The sequence below is a fragment of the Balaenoptera ricei genome, chromosome 2 (genome assembly GCF_028023285.1).
Source record: "Balaenoptera ricei isolate mBalRic1 chromosome 2, mBalRic1.hap2, whole genome shotgun sequence".
Lineage (NCBI taxonomy): Eukaryota > Metazoa > Chordata > Mammalia > Artiodactyla > Balaenopteridae > Balaenoptera > Balaenoptera ricei.
In genome coordinates this window covers 136,890,921-136,910,172 of record NC_082640.1, presented here as the reverse complement: position 1 = coordinate 136,910,172, position 19,252 = coordinate 136,890,921, and the positions used below count along the sequence as shown (strand labels likewise).

At 34.8% G+C, this 19,252-nt stretch overlaps 1 long non-coding RNA gene across 1 annotated transcript in view; it reads left to right on the top strand.

The window, feature by feature from the left end:
- LOC132360610 (uncharacterized) overlaps positions 1-14,397 on the top strand; it is a 137,617-nt gene extending 123,220 nt beyond the window's left edge. Inside the window, exon 3 of the long non-coding RNA XR_009501130.1 lies at positions 14,082-14,397. This is a non-coding gene — a long non-coding RNA (uncharacterized LOC132360610). The remainder of the gene's footprint in view (positions 1-14,081) is intronic.
- The last annotated feature ends 4,855 nt before the right edge of the window (positions 14,398-19,252 follow it).

The window sequence follows — 19,252 nt, the reverse complement described above, 5'->3', positions numbered from 1 at the left end:
TGTTTTACTGTTAATTTCTCCTTTCATGGTTGTTAGCATTTCTTATATATTGAGTTGCTCCTATGTTGGGTGCATATATATTTACAATTGTTATATCTTCTTCTTGGATTGATCTCTTGATCATTATGTAGTGTCCTTCTTTGTCTCTTGTAACAGTCTTTATTTTAAAGTCTATTTTTTTCTGATATGAGTATTGCTATTCTGGCTTTCTTTTGGTTTCCATTTTGGTAGTATACTTTTTTCCATTCCCTCACTTTCAGTCTGTGTATATCTCTAGATCTGAACTAAATCTCTTGTAGGCAGCAAATATATGGGTCTTGTTTTTGTATCCATTCAGCCAGTCTGTGTCTTTTGGTTGGAGCATTTAGTCTGTTTACCTTTAAGGTAATTATTGATATGTATGTTCTTATTGTCATTTCATTAATTATTTTGGATTTGTTTTTTTAGGTCTTTTTTTACCCTTTTGTCTTTGTTCTCCTATGTTTTGATGACTAATGATATTTTTGGATTCCTTTTTCCTTTTTGTGTGTATATCTATTCCAGATTTTTGGTGTGCAGTTACCTTGATGTTTTTGTGTAGCAGTCTATATATATATACATGATTATTCTAAGTCGCTGATCTCTTAATTTCAAATGCATTTTAAATACCCTGCATTTGTACTCTCCTCTCCTCATGATTACTGTTTTTGATATCATATTTTACATCTAATTGTTTTGTGTATCCCTTAACTGCTTATTGTGGCTACAGATGATTTTACTACTTTTGCCTTTTAACATCCCTACTAGCTTTGTGTGTGGACAATTTCCTACCTTTACTGTATGTTTGCCTTTACCAGTGAGCTTTTTCATTTCATATTTTTCTTGTTTCTAGTGTGGACTTTTCTTTTTCACCTAGAGAAGTTCCTTTAACATTTGTTTTAAAACTTATCTGATGGTGCTGAATTTTTAGCTTTTGCTTGTTTGTAAAGCTTTTGATTTCTCCATCAAATTTGAATGAGAGCCTTGCTGAGTAGAGTATTATTGGTTGTAGATTTTTTCTCTTTCATCACTTTGAATATATCTTGCAACTCCCTCTGGCCTATAGAGTTTCTGCTGAAAAAAATCAGGTGATAGTCTTATGGGAGTTGCCTTGTATATTATTTGTTGCTTTTTTTTTAACATCTTTATTGGAGTATAATTGCTTTACAATGGTGTGTTAGTTTCTGTTGTATAACAAAGTGAATCAGCTATATATATACATGTATCCCCATATCTCCTCCCTCTTGCATCTCCCTCCCACCCTCCCTATCCTACCCTTCTAGGTGGTCACAAAGTGCTGAGCTGATCTCCCTGTGCTATGCAGCTACTTTTTGTATTCTTTCTTTATCTTTAATTTTTGTCATTTTGATTACAATGTGTCTTGGTGTGTTCCTCTTTGGACTCTCTGCACTTCCTGGACTTAGGGGACTATTTCCTTTCCTCGGTTAGGGAAGTTTTCAGCTGTTATGTCTTCAAATATTTTCTCGGGCCCTTTCTCTCTCTCTTGCTCTTCTAGGACCTGTATAATGCAAATACTAGTGTGCTTTATGTTGTTCCAGAAGTCTCTTAAACTGTCTTTATTTCTTTTCATTTTTTTCTGTTCAGTGGCAGTGATTGCCATTGCTCTGTCTTCCAGCTCACTGATCTGTTCTTCTGAATCATTTAGTCTACTACTGATTCCTTCCATTGTATTTTTCATTTCAGTCATTGTATTCTTCATCTGTGTTTGGTTGTTCTTTATATTTTCTAGCTATTTCTTAAAAACTTCTAACTTCTTGTTCTGTGCATCCATTCTTCTTTCGAGTTCTTTGATCATCTTTACTATCATTGCTCTGAACTCTTTCTCAGGTAGATTGCCTATCTCCACTTCCCTTAGTTCTTCTTCTTGGGTTTTATCTTGTTCCTTTTTCTGGAACATGTTCCTCTGCTGCATCATTTTGGCTAAATTGCTATTTGTATTTCTATGTATGTAGTAGGTTATTTATGTCTCCTGACCTTGGAGAAGTGGCCCTCTGTAGGAGGAATCCTATGCATCCCAGGAGTGCACTCCCTCTTGTCACCCAAGCTATATGCTTTAGGGTTTCACCCTAAGGGGGCTACGTTGGTCTTTTTGTGGTGGGATGTGTGGGTGGTCTAATAGGCCCCTAGTTGTTTAGTTGCCAGGCCCTGCCTTGTGTGGCTGCTCCTGGCTGCTATTTAGTGGGGCCTGGTCACCAGGTTGCTGGTTGTGGAGCCCTAGGGGGCTCTCAGGTCTACTGCTGGCTCTCTGGTGGGCAGATTCAGGGTCCCAAAGACTCTGGAGCTGTTGCCCACCCACTGGCAGGCAAAGCCAAATCCCGTGGTTAGTGCTAGTCTACTGGCAGACAGAGCTGATTACTGGAGTCTGGCTGCAGGGCCCAGGGTTCCCAGAGCTTGTTTTAGATCATTGGGGTGTGTGTGTCAGTTCCTGACACAGTTGGGTATGGGGTCTTGGGTGTCCCGAAGATTGTGTTGATCTGCTCTTGGGCCAGACTAGGGCCCTGCTGGTCCCAAGGAAAGGTTTGGGCTGCACTGCGGGATCATAGTTTTCTTGCTACTGGTGTCTGCCCCTGGTGGATGAGGTTAGTCTAGAGGTTTGGTCTGGCTTCCTGGTGGGAGGGGCTGGTGCCTGTCTACTGGTGGGTGGAGCTGGGTCTTGGAGCAAGCCCAGAGGCAGCTGTGGGCTTTTTAGCCTTTAGGCAGCCTGTCTACTGATGGGTAGGGCTCTGTCCCCACCTAGTTAGTTGTTTGGCCTGAGGCATACCACCATTGTCACCTGCAGACTGTTGGGTGGGGCCAGATCTTGGAGATACTGAGCCAAGATGTCAGCTGCCAACAATGTTCCCCAATATGTCTACCCCTGGTGTCTATGTCCCCAGGTGAGCTGCAGCCACACACAGCCCCCACCCACCACCGTCTTTCCAGTAGATTCTCCAAGAGCAGCAGCTCTTATCAATCAAATTACTTCTCTTGCCCTGTGTCCTGGTGCACTTGAGATTTTTCTGGGCACCTTTTAAGAGTGATGTCTCTATTTTCCCCAGGCCTGTGGGGTTCCTGCAATTAGGCCCCACTGGCCTTCAAAGCCAAATGCTCTGAGAGTTCATCTTCCTGGGCTGGGGAGCCTGACTTGGAGGTCAGAATTCTTGCTCCTGTGGGAGAACCTCTGCAATATAATTGTTCTCAGTCTTGTTGTGTTTCCTTCTTTATGTCTTTAGCTGTAGAAGATCTTTTATTGTAGATTCCAGTCATTTTTATCGATGGTTGTTTTTCAGATAGTTGTAATTTTGGTGTGCTCATGAGAAGAGTTGAGCTCAGGGTCTTTTTACTCTGCCATCTTTTATAGATCAAGGAACTTTTTTTTTTTTAGAAATTAACCTTTGGATATAATATTTATACAATCATAAACAAATACTGAACTTTAGTTGTAGTAGGTATGCTTTTTCAGTGGTATAGTTTAGCAATTCTCAAACTACTTTCTATATATTCTAGGATTAAGCTAGTTAGTGACTATATTATAGATGTCTGAATTTACTCTTAAAGGGTTCAAAATAAAGATTATAAGTGTACCTGTGTTTTAAGGGTAAATACAAATTAAAAATAAGAGATTTAAATTTCCCTGTGGAAAATAAGGGAAGAAACTTCCCTTCTCGCTTTTCTTAGAGCATGTCCTTTAGACAACTTGTATTATAAGCACATTCTCAATGTCTTTAAAATGTATGTAAACCTTTTTAGAAGCTAAATAAGCCTCTTGTTAGCTTTAAGACCCAGGAACCATCTCTTTATAATGTGGTCACCTAAGAAGATAGTGCCCAGTTTCCAATTCTCTGTGCGAGGGTAGGAACCTAATTTGGGCGAGTCCCTCATTCCAGGTTGCAAATGGATTGTATCTGCTAGGTTATACAAAAGGGTGTTTTTTTTTTTTTTCCCTCTAGGCAGTCTCTTAGCAGATTGCCTGTAAAGAGCATCGAATTCTGGATTAATGCTTATTCAGTAATACAGCTTTCTTTCCCTTACACCTTTGTGAAGAGGTTTTCTGGGTTGAAAGAAGATTTTATTTGTAATTATATTTCCTCAACAGTAGAGAAAGGAAGAGAGCATAAGGAAGAGAGAGGGAAAGAGAAAGAGAAAGAAAAGCAAATGTGACAATGTTAATATTTGGGGAATTTGGATAAAGATTATAGGGAATTCTTTGTACTGTTCTTTCACCACTTCAATAAGTCTGAAATTATGTCAAAATAAAAAGGTAAAAGAAAAGAAAGAATGAATAAAACAGAGTAAATAGTAGGAGGGTACAGAAAAAATGCTGAGCATTAAACTCACCAACCTCTGGTTAGTTTTATTCAGGAAATCCAGGGCCTTGGCACCTCTTTCAGAATCTTGTTCCACTAGTCACCACTAACGAGATCTCAAGACTGACCTGTAGCAAATTTACGCACCTCACCAATTTATCACTTAGGAACTTTTCAGAACTATGTAACTCTTAGCTCCTAGCACTATAATCGGAAACATTTTCTTAATTTTGTGACAGATCAAGATGCAACTAAATTTCTAAAAATGACTGAGAAGTTATCATATTTTATTTGCAAATGTGGAAATGCATTATGCAATAAATATTTAGCAAATTCAACAAATCTGTTATTTCTAAAGGCAAAAAATATTTGTAAGTCACTCAATATAATAAACAACAAAAATTATAATATACACAAGGAGAAATCAACCATGCCTAAAAATTAGAGAAGCTCTTCATAGCTTATAATCAGCCTTTTGATGTTAAAAACAACTATATTGAGCTTCAGTGGAAGAGAAGCAGCTGTATTGTTTCTGTGAACTATCAGAAAGGGAAATGCCTCAGTAAATTATAAAAAAAATTAAAAGCAACTACTTATATCTACATTTATTTTCTACATTTAGAAATAAACTACATTTATTTTCATATCTTTCTATATGTCATTTCTGTAAATTCTCTATTCCAAGTTTATGTGCCCATTGGTATTATGGAATGGATAATCTCTTAAATGTTGTGTATTCCTCACCACTATAATGGTGTTACAGATTTCTTTTTGTCTAAATAGTTTATCTTGTAATTCAAAGTGTCTCTACTTACTAAAATGATAGGAAAAGCAAAATATTGAGTGTCAAAAAAACCAAAAGCTACAACTTGTACTATTTTCCATTTCTTATAATCCTATTATCCTTTTGCCAAATTTTCTTTCAGTACTGTAATACTAGCTTCATTAATTGCATTGGCCAAAGAAATTCTAAAAGTATACAAATAATAGTTATAAAATAGTAATAGCTAATGTGTCATAAGAACTTGCTACATATCATGCACCATGTTATGCACTTAGACATTTATTTCTTACAACAATTCCAAGAGTCTTATTATTTCCAGCTTATAAATGAGCTAACTGAAGCTCAGAAAGATTAAGTAACTTTTCCAAGGACACAAAGCTAGTAAATGTGTAGATCAGCTTAAATATAAGACTGTCTGATTTCAAAAGTCTAGAAAAAGCATCTGTAACAACAGTATTTCTCAACCTGGATTCATCATCTGAACTACAGAATACAAGAAAAAAATTATTTGAATGACGATTTCCTCAATTTTCCCAAGAGAAGTTAATTCACTAGCCTCTATTCATTAGTGATTGGTATGTTCTGGATAACGTGCCATGCACTGTACATTGATTCACTTAATACTCAAAGCCACCTGAGGGAAACATGGCATTATCTCAAGTTTCCATGCTGGGAACTTTATACTTAGAATGGAGAGTGAATTGACTGAGTTCATGTAGACATTAAGTGGTGATAAAGAGAACAAATAACAAGCATGTTATTTTAGTTGATCCTGATGCACTACTTAGAACTTACTGACAAGTGGAACTCCAGTTAATGAATGGGTTATTTACATCATTTGTTTTCAGATTTGACTGTACAATGTGCCTGAATTCCACCCCAAGAAATTCTAATATGATTGAGCTGGGGTAGTCCCAGGGCATCAAGATTTTGAAAGCTCCTCAGATGACTCTAAGGTACAGTCAAGTTTTACATAGTCTCAAAAATCAAGTCCTCTTCCTCCTCTTCTTTCTCCTTCTTGTCCTCCACCTCCTCCTTATTCTTTATCATCATTTCCCTCTCCAATAAACTGACCAATTTCCTTAGGTACTACAAAGATATACCAGGCTATATTTCAAAGAGAAGCAAAAAGGTTACCTGATTGATTTCACATGATGCTATCTCTAAATCAGCCAAGCCAGGAAAAAGTATAAACTTTTACCACAAAGAACTATTTCCTACCTACTTTTCATATAATAGCATATGATCTCCATCAGGAAGTCTGTCTTCAGAAGGAAATTCAGTTGTTGTAATGTAGGTTATCTAGTAATTTGCTGTATTGATCGTTATCATCATCATTACTTTATGAACAGAAGGCTTATCTGTGCTTTGCAAAATCTGAGAGGTAAGAGGCAGACCAAGCACATATTGAAATTACCTGAAAAGTCCTGACACAGGGAATTGTGGGAAATAGTATAGATTAAAAGAATCAGAAACTGAAAGATCACTCATCTTACAGATAAACTAACAGAAAAATGCAGTGAATGGGCCATGACTTCATAAATGAATATTGATGTTTCCACCAGTAATGAAGCACCACCACTACAGAAAAAAACAGTTTTTGTTTGTGTGGCTCTCTATGGTTGGATCTACTTTTTCAGCTTTGTTCTTCTTGCATCCCTCTCCCAAAGCTCATACAGAAGAAAGCAGATGGACAAATAAGGCACTCTCAAAGAAAAATAACTTAAAAGGAGAAACGAGAAAGTCATTGGTATCAAGGATACCATACGCATTCTTACTCCTACACTTATTAGTTATGAGACATTTGGCAGGTAAACAATCTTGAGCAAGAACAAAGCTGGAGGTATCACACTTCCTGATTTCAAACTAAATCACAAAGCTACAGTGATCAAAACAGTGTGGTATTGACATAAAAACAAACACATAGATTAATGGAACAGAATAGAGTGTCCAGAAATAACCCACTCATAAATGGTCAGTTGATTTTTGTCAAAGGAGCCAAGAATATACAGTGGAGAAAGGATAGTCTTTCCCATAAATGGTGTTGGGAAAGCTGGACAGCCACATGCAAAAGAAAGAAATTGGACCCCTATCTTACACAATAGACAAAAATCAACTCACAATGGATTAAAGACTTGAATGTAAGACCTGAAATTGTAAAACTCCTAGAAGGAAACATAAGCGATAGGCTCCTTGACATTGATTTTGGCAATGATTTTTTAAATTTGGTAACAAAAGCAAAAATAAAGAAGCAGGACACCATCAAACTAAAAAGCTTATGCTCAGCAAAGGAAGTTATTAACTAAATGAGAAGGCAAACTATGGAATGAGAGGGAATATTTTCAAACCACATATCTGGTAAGGTGTTAATAGCTAAAATATATAAGGAACCCATACAACTTAATAGTAAAAAACCAAAATAACTTAATTGAAAAATGGGCTAAGGATCTGAATAGACATTTTTCCAAAGAAGACATACAAATGGCCAATAGGTACATGAAAATTGCTCAACATCATTAATCATCAGGGAAATGCAAATCAAAATCACAATCAGATAGCACCTTACACCTGTTGGGACAGTGCTTATCAAAAAGACAAGAGATAAATGCTGGTGAGGATATGGAGAAAAGGGAACCCTTGTGCACAGTTGACTGGAATGTAATCTGGTGCAGCCACTGTGGAAAACAGTATGTAGGTTCCTCAAGAAATTAAAAATAGAACTACCATGTTATCCAGCAATCCCATTCTGGGTATATATCAAAGAAAACAAAACCATTATCTCAAAGAGATATTTGTACTCCCATGTTGCTTGAAGCATTATTCACAGTAGCCACCATCTGAAAATAACCTAAGTGTCTATCAGTGGATGAATGTATTAAGAAACTGTGATACACCACACACACACACACACACACACAAATGGAATATAATTTAACCTCAAAACAGAAGGAAATCCTGTCATTTGTGGTAACATGGATAAACTTGGAGGGCATTATGCTAAGTGCAATAAATTAGAGAAAGAAAAATATTGTATGGTATCACTTATACATGAAATATTTTTAAAAAGTCAAATTTATAGAAGTTGAAAGTAGAGAAAATAGGGAGAAGTTAGTAAAGGGGTGCAAGGTTTGTTATGGGTTGAGTAAGGAACACTGTGCTGTAGCATTGAAATTTGCTAAGAAAGTAGAACATAAATGTTCTCACCAAGTGAGGGGATCTATATATGTGAGGTGATGGATGTGTTAACATGATGGGGGAAACCTTTTCACAATGTGTACACATATCAAATCATCACTTTTTATTCTTTAAATATATTACAACTTTGTTAATTATACCTTCATAAAGCTGGAAAAAAAGGTTGTATGAAGACAGGAATTTTGTTTTATTTGCTACTTTAGACCTACTTTTTATAATACGGCCTGGAACATGGTAGAAATTAGTATTCTTTTTCCATTTCTCCAGTTGTAGTTTGTCATCATCTCTAGGTGCCCTGCACTTAATTTTCTCTTACTCTGCTTTCATTTTTGACCAACTATCTTTCTTTTTGAGATTTCTGTTCTGTTTTGTTTACTACTTTCTGGCTTTGGGTAATTTGCTAAAATTAAATCCTTTCTGAGTTTTTATCTGCTTTATGTCTTCATTCACTGACATTGTCTTGCATTTTAATTTGAATACTATGGTTACTTCAGAAATGTTCATTTTACGTTACTTTTCCTAGTTAAAAAATATTAAGCAGCACATTTTCAATACTAAGTATATCCTTGTTGTTTTTATATACTGTAGAGGATACAAAAACATTTTAAGAAAAAGTAGCTTTCTTCATTGAGCTAAAAATATAGTTGGGAAGAAAAAATTCCAGAAGAAATACAAAAATATATACCTCAAAGTGGTAGTTCTGTTATTACACACAACATAGGTTGAGAAGAGAAAGCTTGGTGTAGGCTGATTTAGTTTCTCTGTGCCTTTGAGGTAAAGACATACTTTTCTCCTTACTCTGCCTTCTCTTTTATACAAAAGATAATTTTGCTGCCTTTTTTTTTGTTTTAAATTATTATTATAGAAAATTGAAATATTTACAAAAGAAGAAAAATACTATAGTGAACCTCAAGGACCCATCACCTAATTTTTGGTTTTCTTTTTTAACATTTTTATTGGAGTAAATTGCTTTACAATGGTGTGTTAGTTTATGAGGTATAACAAAGTGAATCAGCTATACATATACATATATCCCCATATCTCCTCCCTCTTGCATCTCCCTCCCACCCTCCCTATCCCACCCCTCTAGGTGGACACAAAGCATTGAGTTGATATCCCTGTGCTATGCGGCTGCTTCCCACTAGCTATTTATTTTACATTTGGTAGTGTATATATGTCCATGACACTCTCTCACTTCGTCCCAGCTTACCCTTCCCCCTCCCCATGTCCTCAAGTCCATTCTCTAGTAGGTCTGCATCTTTATTCCTGTCAGGACCCTAGGTTCTTCAGAACCATTTTTTTTTTTTTTTAGATTCCATATATATGTGTTAGCATACAGTATTTGTTTTTCTCTTTCTGACTTACTTCACTCTGTATGACAGTCTCTAGGTCCATCCACCTCACTATGAATAACTCAATTTTATTTCTTTTTATGGCTGAGTAATATTCCATTGTATATGTATGCCACATCTTCTTTATCCATTCATCTGTCAATGGACACTTAGGTTGCTTCCATGTCCTAGCTATTGTAAATAGAGCTACAATGAACATTGTGGTGCATGACTTTTTGAATTATGGTTTTCTCAGTGTATATACCCAGCAGTGGGATTGCTGGGTCATATGGTAGTTCTATTTTTAATGTTTTAAGGAACCTCCATACTGTTCTCCATAGTGGCTGTATCAATTTACTTTCCCACCAACAGTGCAAGAGGGTTCCCTTTTCTCCACACCCTCTCCAGCATTTATTGTTTCTAGATTTTTTTGATGATGGCCATTCTGACCAGTGTGAGGTGACACCTCATTGTAGTTTTGATTTGCATTTCTCTAATAATTAGTGATGCTGAGCATCCTTTCATGTGTTTGTTGGCAATCTGTATAACTTCTTTGAAGAAATGTCTATTTAGGTCTTCTGCCTATTTTTGGATTGTGTTGTTTGTTTTTTTTTGATATTGAGCTGCATGAGCTGCTTGTATATTTTGGAGATTAATCCTTTGTCAGTTGCTTCATTTGCAAATATTTCCTCCCGTTCTGAGGGTTGTCTTTTCATCTTGGTTATGGTTTCCTTTGCTGTGCAAAAGCTGTTAAGTTTCATTAGGTCCCATTTGTTTATTTTTGTTTTTATTTCCATTTCTCTAGGAGGTGGATCAAAAAGGATCTTGCTGTGATTTATGTCATAGAGTGTTCTGCCTATGTTTTCCTCTAAGAGTTTTACAGTGTCTGGCCTTACCTTTAGGTCTTTAAATTCCATCCATTCCATTTTGAGTGTGTTTTTGTGTATGGTGTTAGGGAGTGTTCTAATTTCATTCTTTTTCATGTAGCTGTCCAGTTTTCCCAGCACCACTTATTGAAGAGGCTCTCCTTTCTCCATTGTATATTCTTGCCTCCTTTGTCAAAGATAAGGTGACCATATGTGCATGGGTTTATCTCTGGGCTTTCTATCCTGTTCCATTGATCTATATTTCTTTTTTCATGCCAGTACCATACTGTCTTGATTACTGTAGCTTTGTAGTATAGTCTGAAGTCAGGGAGCCTGATTCCTCCAGCTCCATTTCTCTTTCTCAAGATTGCTTTGGCTATTCGGGGTCTTTTGTGTTTCTGTACAAACTGTGAAATTTTTTGTTCTAGTTCTGTGAAAAATGCCATTGGTAGTTTGATAGGGATTGCATTGAATCTGTAGATTGCTTTGGGTAGTAGAGTCATTTTCACAATGTTGATTCTTCCAGTCCAAGAACATGGTATATCTCTCCATCTGTTTGTACCATCTTTAATTTCTTTCATCAGTGTCTTACAGTTTTCTGCCTATAGGTCTTTTGTCTCCTTAGGTAGGTTTATTCCTAGGTATTTTATTCTTTTTGTTGCAATGGTAAATGGGAATGTTTCCTTAATTTCTCTTTCAGATTTTTCATGATTAGTGTATAGGAATGCAAGAGATTTCTGTGCATTAATTTTATATCCTGCCACTTTACTTGATTAGCTCTAGTAGGTTTCTGGTAGCATCTTTCAGATTATCTATGTATAGTATCATGCCATCCGTAAACAGTGACAGTTTTTTACTTCTTCTTTTCCAATTTGGATTCCTTTTATTTCTTTTTCTTTTCTGATTGCTGTGGCTAAAAATTCCAAAACTATGTTGAATAATTAATAGTGGTGAGAGTGGGCAACCTTGTCTTTTTCCTGATCTTAGTGGAAATGGTTTCAGTTTTTCACCATCCATCACCTAGTTTTTAACAATTATTGCCTGAACACCAATCTTTTTTCATTTATATATGCTCTTAACTCCTGCCATCCCCTTACTTTACCATTGTGAAGCCAATCCCAAATGATTTTATTTGTAAATATGTCCGTGTGAATCACTAAACAAATGGACCATTCTAAAACATTGCAACAGTGTTATTATCGCACTTACATAACAGAAACAATAATTTCTTAATATCATCAGAATTTACTCAGTATTCATATTGTCCCAGTTGTCATTTTTTTTAGTATTTTTTTTTACTTGAATCAAAATATTAAAAAGTTCTTTATATTTGCAATTAATGTCTCTTTAAGAGTATTCTTTGTTGACACATGTTGAGTTTCTAAAGCTAGAAATTTATTCCTTTAATTGTAAAATCTTTTGTCTGTCTAAGCTTAGGCTGGAGAAATATTTATTTGATGTCAGCTATAACACTAGGAAGGAAGTTGAGATATCAGAGAGTAATTTCTATGAGAAATTATTCCTGCTTCACTGGCTTGAGGATGAGAGCTTGAACTAAGCAGCCTAGAACTTCCTACTAATCAATCACTGTCTCATACATTGTAGTGGTCACCCTAATTGTGTTACCTCTAAGCGTGCATAGCCCCCTACCTAAAGTAATAATGAGTGATTCTCATGTCATAAGAATTCTTGGGCCGCTTTTTTATCAGCATGGACTGTTGTTCAATAGGAAGTTACTCTATGTAAATGTTAATATTTATTCAATTTCTGCTGCCATAGCCTTATGTGATTTTTTTTCTGTAATGAAAAGAAGTGTAGCACACTGTAACAGCAATGATTGGAAATAACTCTTGAAATGTCAAGGACTTTTTCTTTAAACAATAATTAGCAGATTAAATGCCAACAAGTACATTGAATAACCATGATATTTTGCCTTTGGACCACAGCCAACATCATCAGTAAACGTAGTCCCTTAAGGATCACATAGCATTCTGATCTTGAATGGAAATGTTATTTATTAAGGTATATTTTCATTATTCAACAGTAACCTTGACTATATAAGGTATGTATAGCGAGTCTGAAATGTTACACTGTACACAGTTTACTAAATTACAGGAAAGTATTTGAGAGTAAATTCCATGTCATTTTAGCTTTTCCCTTAAATTTTTTGATATAATTTTATAGCCCTACCGTATTCAAGTTTTCTGAATTCATATACAATGGTTTAGAAAATATGAACACTAAATTAAATAGTTAATCCAATGAATATTTATTTAATGCCTATTTATACCTACTCCTTAGAATAGTATCTGGCATATAAAGCAGAGACTAAAACAAAAAAAATCCCTGCCTTCATAGAGCCTCCTTTAAATAACCCTCACAAAAGGAAATAGGAAGAGTTCTCATGATATTTCTGGAAAACAAGTATGAGTGAGTGTATTTATTAAATATCCAACATGTTCCAGGCACTGGGCTAAGTAGCAGGGACAACAAAAGGAGTTGGAAACATTCCTTCCCTCCAGAGTGGTGTGAGAAGGTAATAGAGCATAGTCAGTCATAAGTAGCAGACTAGGCAAAATAAAATCACGTGAAGACTAAAAGCAACACTGGTAGATGAGAATATTAGTGGGAGATGATAATGAAAGAGAAGGAAATAGAACATGAGAGGATATGGAATTTTCCCACCTTATTTTGATGGTAGATTCTTGGACAGAGATAAAATTGATTTAGATTTTAGTTTGCCATAGATTGAACTATACGACAAGCTGTTAAGAGTAACAACTTCAGATTGCTGAGTGTGGGAGCTGAAATGCACTTTAATAACTAGGTAAGTCAAAGCAACAAAATATGTTGAAATAAAAAAAGTTTACTCACTCAAGTTGATTCATCATTTGAACTAAATCAGAATTTACAAGGCTTTTAGGGATGGATATCTGATCCTATAATTGAAAGTTTATGAAAATTAACAAGATTCTTTCTCTCATAATTTTTTTTTCTATTAAAAAAATCGGTATTGAAATCAGAAAAAAAAGTTTTCTTTGGGTACCTTTTGAATTTTGTCATCTTATTTTTTTGTCTCTCATAAGGGGCCACTTTCTCTTCAGTAGAATTACTGCTGACATAGGATTGCTGAAAATGAAAGGTCTCTCTGTTCACTATTTTCTAATCGATACTTCTCTAGAACCAGTACTCCAAATTGTTTGTATGCTTTATATATAGAAAGGCAAGTGCACAAAATCTCTAAAGAAACCAATCAGAAAACCATCAGTGTCCTAAAAAATCATCAGTAGAAGAATGGTTTAAGTAGAAGAATGGTTTAGAGTAGATAATCCTCCACAATATAAAGTCATTTAAAAATACAACAATAGTGAAAAGGTCTAAAGAGTGAGTCAAAATAAAGAAGATGTTACCCCTTACTGGACTAATAGGCCTCATAGTCCCAGTGATAAAGGTACTTAAGTTTCAAAGATTTTAGCACTGGTAAGTAGTTTAAAAACTTCACAGACTTGCTCAGTTAGATTCTGTGCTTAGATTTGTACTGATTTGGAAAGCATGTTGAGATGCTGATGCTCTGTTCCAGGTGCAGCATGAAGCAGTTGGGCTCTGACAAAGAGCCTTTTGGAAGCAAAGATAAATACACAATGGACAATGAACACCTTCTCAATGGGTCTTTATGCATTCGCCTGTAAGTGTGGTTTTTAATCATCTGTCTTCACTGACCTTGTCAGTTGGACTATGAGGAGATTAAGAGCCATAAAGCACAAATTTTAGAAACTTCTTTAAAGGACAAACAAAAGTAAAAGTGAAAACCAGAGAAGTAAAGGAAGAAGGAAAAACCTTGCCTTCTGAGGGACATGTGATTTAAGCCAGGTCCTGGCAGAACAAATCACCAGACAAAGGATCATCTGCACACATATTCCTGCTTAAATATTGCTTTTCCTTTTTAAAGAAATATTTTGCTTTATGACCCTTGCAGAAATTTTGCCACTCTACTGTGATTGTTGTTTTTCTGTTCGTACAGGTACATTAAAAAGTAGGCAATGGGGAGCTAAGACTTTCAAGTAAAGATCAAACTTGTATACAGTAAAACAATAAATAAGAACCAAAGGATATAAGTTTTAAAAAGCTAAGATGGCAAAAGTGATCAGATCTATTCCCAGTTCCAGTTCAGGAAAAATTGAGGATTACATCTTGCAAATATCTGTCAGTTAAATGTAGCTGTGCTTAAAAGGTATTTCTCTACACAATTAAATGATATGAGGGCAGATGCTGAGATGCAGTTTTCAAGCCAATAATCCAAGTTCTAAGAGTACTTAGATATAAAAGCATAGATGAATAAATGCAATGAAAAATAATCTTCTGCACCTACCCCCCCATAGAATATAGTAGTAAGAAATACACTTTTAAAAATTATTGTTATTACCAGGGCACATGAACAATATATTGTAGTACGCACATGGATGAAGACGAATACAAAAGATTCATTTCACTGATAAATAATTATACTAAGATTATTGCAATTAGTCCACATAGGTTTCCAACCTCCAAGAAATATTGGAATCAGTGTCTCCTACAGGGACGTTGCTAACTCATCGTCTCCTCTGTGAGAATTGGGGGGAAAAAAAGACTTTCCTTCCTTGGGGCAGGCTTAGCCCAGGACCAGGGTCATGGTTCTGCAACACTCACCCAGTTAGGCTAGCACCCTTATGCAAGACAGCCTTATAATCTGGCTCCTGGTCATGATGGAGTATTTCCAATGCTGCCTTCAGGTATAATGTAGACAAAGCTTTCATTGTACCTGACAAAGGTCCTGTACCTATAAAGGAATTTAATTTCTTATATTTAAGATGGTCTACTGTAAATGCTATTTGAGAAACTTGCAAATACATTCCAGGTAAATGGACCAACTAAAATCAGTTTAGTATTGTTATTATTATTATTATTATTATTATTATTATCAGCCTTTGAAATGACGATGAAAAGTGAGATGTAATGTTTAGTTAATTAATAAGGCCAGAATATACTTCTATGGTCAAGAAATGATTTGTCATCCTAAGACACATTTGACAAGGGACTAAAAAATTAACTACATTTGTGAGAGTTTTTTAGTTTAGAAAAGTAAAAACGACAAGTATACATCACCTTAAACACACATTTCTAGTTATCTTCAATAAGTATCTTCTCCACACACAAGGGCATTATTTACACACTTATCTAGTCATGAAATGAAAACATATATAGACAATAGAAATTCTGTTGATCAACCCATTTGAAACCCAGGCAAAGCAGAGAATCATAAAAATGTATAGGTACATAATGTAAACATTTTAATTTTAACCTAAAACCTAATGTATATTAATTTATCATATATATATTTTATATATGGTATATAATCAATAAAATTTGGTTTGCATTAATTATATTAAGTTTTATTCTCTTTTATAAATATAGAAAATATACTTACTTACTTTAAAAACTGTGGGCAGAATCCTTGTAGAAGTTAACCAGTATTTGCAGTCAGTATAATTAGTTTCAGCCACTCATTGGTATAATTTTCCACTATGGAATGAATGTTTATGTCCCCCGAATTCCATATGTTTAAATCTTAATGCTCAATGTGATTGTATTAGGAGGTGGAGCCTTTGGGAGATAATTAGGTCATGAGGGTAGAGCCCTCACGAATGGGATAGAACACTAGCTATTTCCCTATCTCTGTCTATATCTCTATCCCTTCCCCACGCCCCTTCCCACTCTCATGTGAAGGTACAGGGAGAAGATGGCTGTCTGCAAACCAGGAAGAGGATACTCACTAGATACCAGATCTGCCAGAGCCTTGATCTTCAACTTCCCAGCCTACAGAACAGTGAGAAATAAATTTCTTTTAAGTCACCCAGCCTATATAATTTGTTATAGCCACCTGAACTGAGTAAGACAATTACCTATATCAGGGTTTTTCTTTTCCATAACACTCAACTAGCCTTTATTAACATAAATGTTTACAAACATATTTCATATAATAATGCTTAAATGCTTAATTAAATTTCATAACTAGATTTCAAAATGCAGTTGGCATAATCTATTTAAGAAACACACAGATGAGTCTTTTTGATTTTATCATTCAGGTAGTGGAGTAAAACTAACTACAGGAATGCAAAACAAATAGACAACAGTAACAGACAAAATAACAATGACAAAAAGTAGCATCTTCCAGCTACCTCATTCTAATGGCAGACTCATATTTAATGTGTGAAGTTTAAGTAGGGAGACTATTAATACTTCCAACATACTACTTTTTTTTCCATTTTAAGTATTTCTTCTCTAAGATCCAAGTTACTTTGTTGCAGAAAAATGTAGACCAGCACTCATGAAAAGCCTAAAAATATGGTTATCCTATCCTTCATGCTTAGTAACTCACGTACAATTTGTGCAAAGTGTAGAACTACTGTTGTCTTGTATCTGTTGCTGTTCTGTTTTTTTTTTTGAGTTATCTAATATGTCATTGGAAATATTACTTGGCAGATTGGGTATTCATTCACAGTCTGAAAAACACCTTGGTTCTAGCCTTATTTATCTGTCCCATGTCACTAAAAAATGTATACCTTTCTTAACTCACTTGACTTGTATAGCAAACCCTTGAAGCTATGATTTGAGTCCCATGATTTGGGAGAAAATTTTCCATTTCTTTATAATTTTTTAAGATGAAAGTGGGTAGGAAAACAAGGAGTTGGTTAAATATAGTATAAATGTAAAGCATCAGACATACTCATTGAAATTAACATTAAAATACTGAGTTTATGGCATTTGCAATTTCTCACTTCAATGAAGGACTTTTATCCATATGCCAATAGTGTAAATTTGCATCAGTCTCAAAATTATATGCTTAGAATACAACATTATGTATTTTGGTGAAGGAGTATTTGAATCTAATTGCACTCTAAAATTTTATAATTAATTTATTCTATATGAGGGCTATCAATTGCATATATTTATAGATAATCATAGCCATAAATTGACTCTTCTATGCTTTTCATAGTTGACAGAGATTTTTAATGAATGAAAGGCAAAAATCAAGTATGCAATTGGTTGCTCTGTTTATGCCCCATTAAATGACTAGGGTTCTCATTTTCCATTGGCTAATACTTGTGAGAAGGTAGAGTCTTTCCACATAAAATTCCTACATTAAGAAAAATGAAAGAGAAGAAAACCTAAGGCACTCAGTATCTAGCTGTCTATAGGAACATGTCAAGTCTGTTAAAAAGATTAAGTGGTATTCTATATGATCAACTGTTCTTTTTTCTTCTAAAAGATAAAAATGTGCTTTATTAATTTTTAAATTCTAAATATATAGTTTTTCTTCTTGACCCTTTAGAATTCCACAGTGTTTTCTTTTATTGTCTTTTTCTGTGTGTATTTTGGGGAAATATAATGGGTTTCTGGAACCTCTAAGAGACCCTTCCTCCAATGGGATCTGGATAAAACAAGACCCAAGTACATGCTGCCTACAAAGGATTCACCTCAGCTTTAAGGATACACAGATACTGAAAGTAAAAGATGGAAAAAAAGACATTCCATGCAAATGAAAACCAAAAGAAAGCTAGGGTTGCTATACTTATATCAGACAAAAACTTTAAGGACTGTAATAAGAGAAAAAGAAGGTCATTGTATAATGATAAAGGGGTCAGTCCACAAGGAGGATATAATATTTGTATATATTTATGCATCTAACATATAAACACCTAATATATAAAGCAAATATTAACAGACATAAAGAAAACAGTGATACAAAAATAGTAGGGGACTTCAATACCACACTTTCATCAATGAATAGATCATCCAGCAGAAAATGAATAAGTAAACATGAAAGTTAAATGACAGGTTAAACCCTAAGGACTTGAAGAACATTCGCTGACAGTTCCATCAATAAGCAATAGGATACAAATCCTTCTCAAGCACACATGGAGCATTCTCTAGGACAGATCATATGTTAGTTTTAGGACACAAAACAAGTCTCAATAAACTTAAGAAGACTGAAATCATATCAAGCATCTTTTACAACCACAGTGGTGTGAAAATAGAAATCAATTACGAGAAGAAAACTGGAAAATTCACAAATATTTGGAGATTAAACCACATGCTACTGAACCAAATGGGTCAAAGAAAAAAATCAAAAGTGAAATCAAAAAATATCTTGAGACAAATGAATGCGAAATGCAACATACCATAACCTATGGGATGCAGCAAAACAGTTCTAAGAGGGCATTTCCTAGCCATAAATGCCTATATAAAAACAAGCACAATCTCAAATAAACAATCTAACTTTTCACCTCAAGAAACTAGGCAAAAATAACAAACTAAAAATAACAAACTAAGCCCAAAGTTAGTAGAAGAAAAAAAATTACAGATTAGAGCAGAAGTAAATGAAATAGAAACAAAAGACAATAGAAAAAAGATCAATGAAACTGAGCTGTTCTTTTTTCAAAAGATAAATTTGAAAAATGTTTAGCAAGATTTATAAAGAAAACAGAGAACTCAAAATCAGAAAAGAAAGAGGAGACTTAACAATTGATAGCCTAGGTTTACAAAGGATCATCAGATAATACTATGAACAATTTTATGCCAACAGAATGGACAGCCTATAAGAAATGAATATCTTCCTAGAAACATACAACCTACAAAGAATATATCATGAATAAATAGAAAATCTAAATAGAACAGTTACTAGGAAGCAGATTGAATCAGTAATCAAAACAC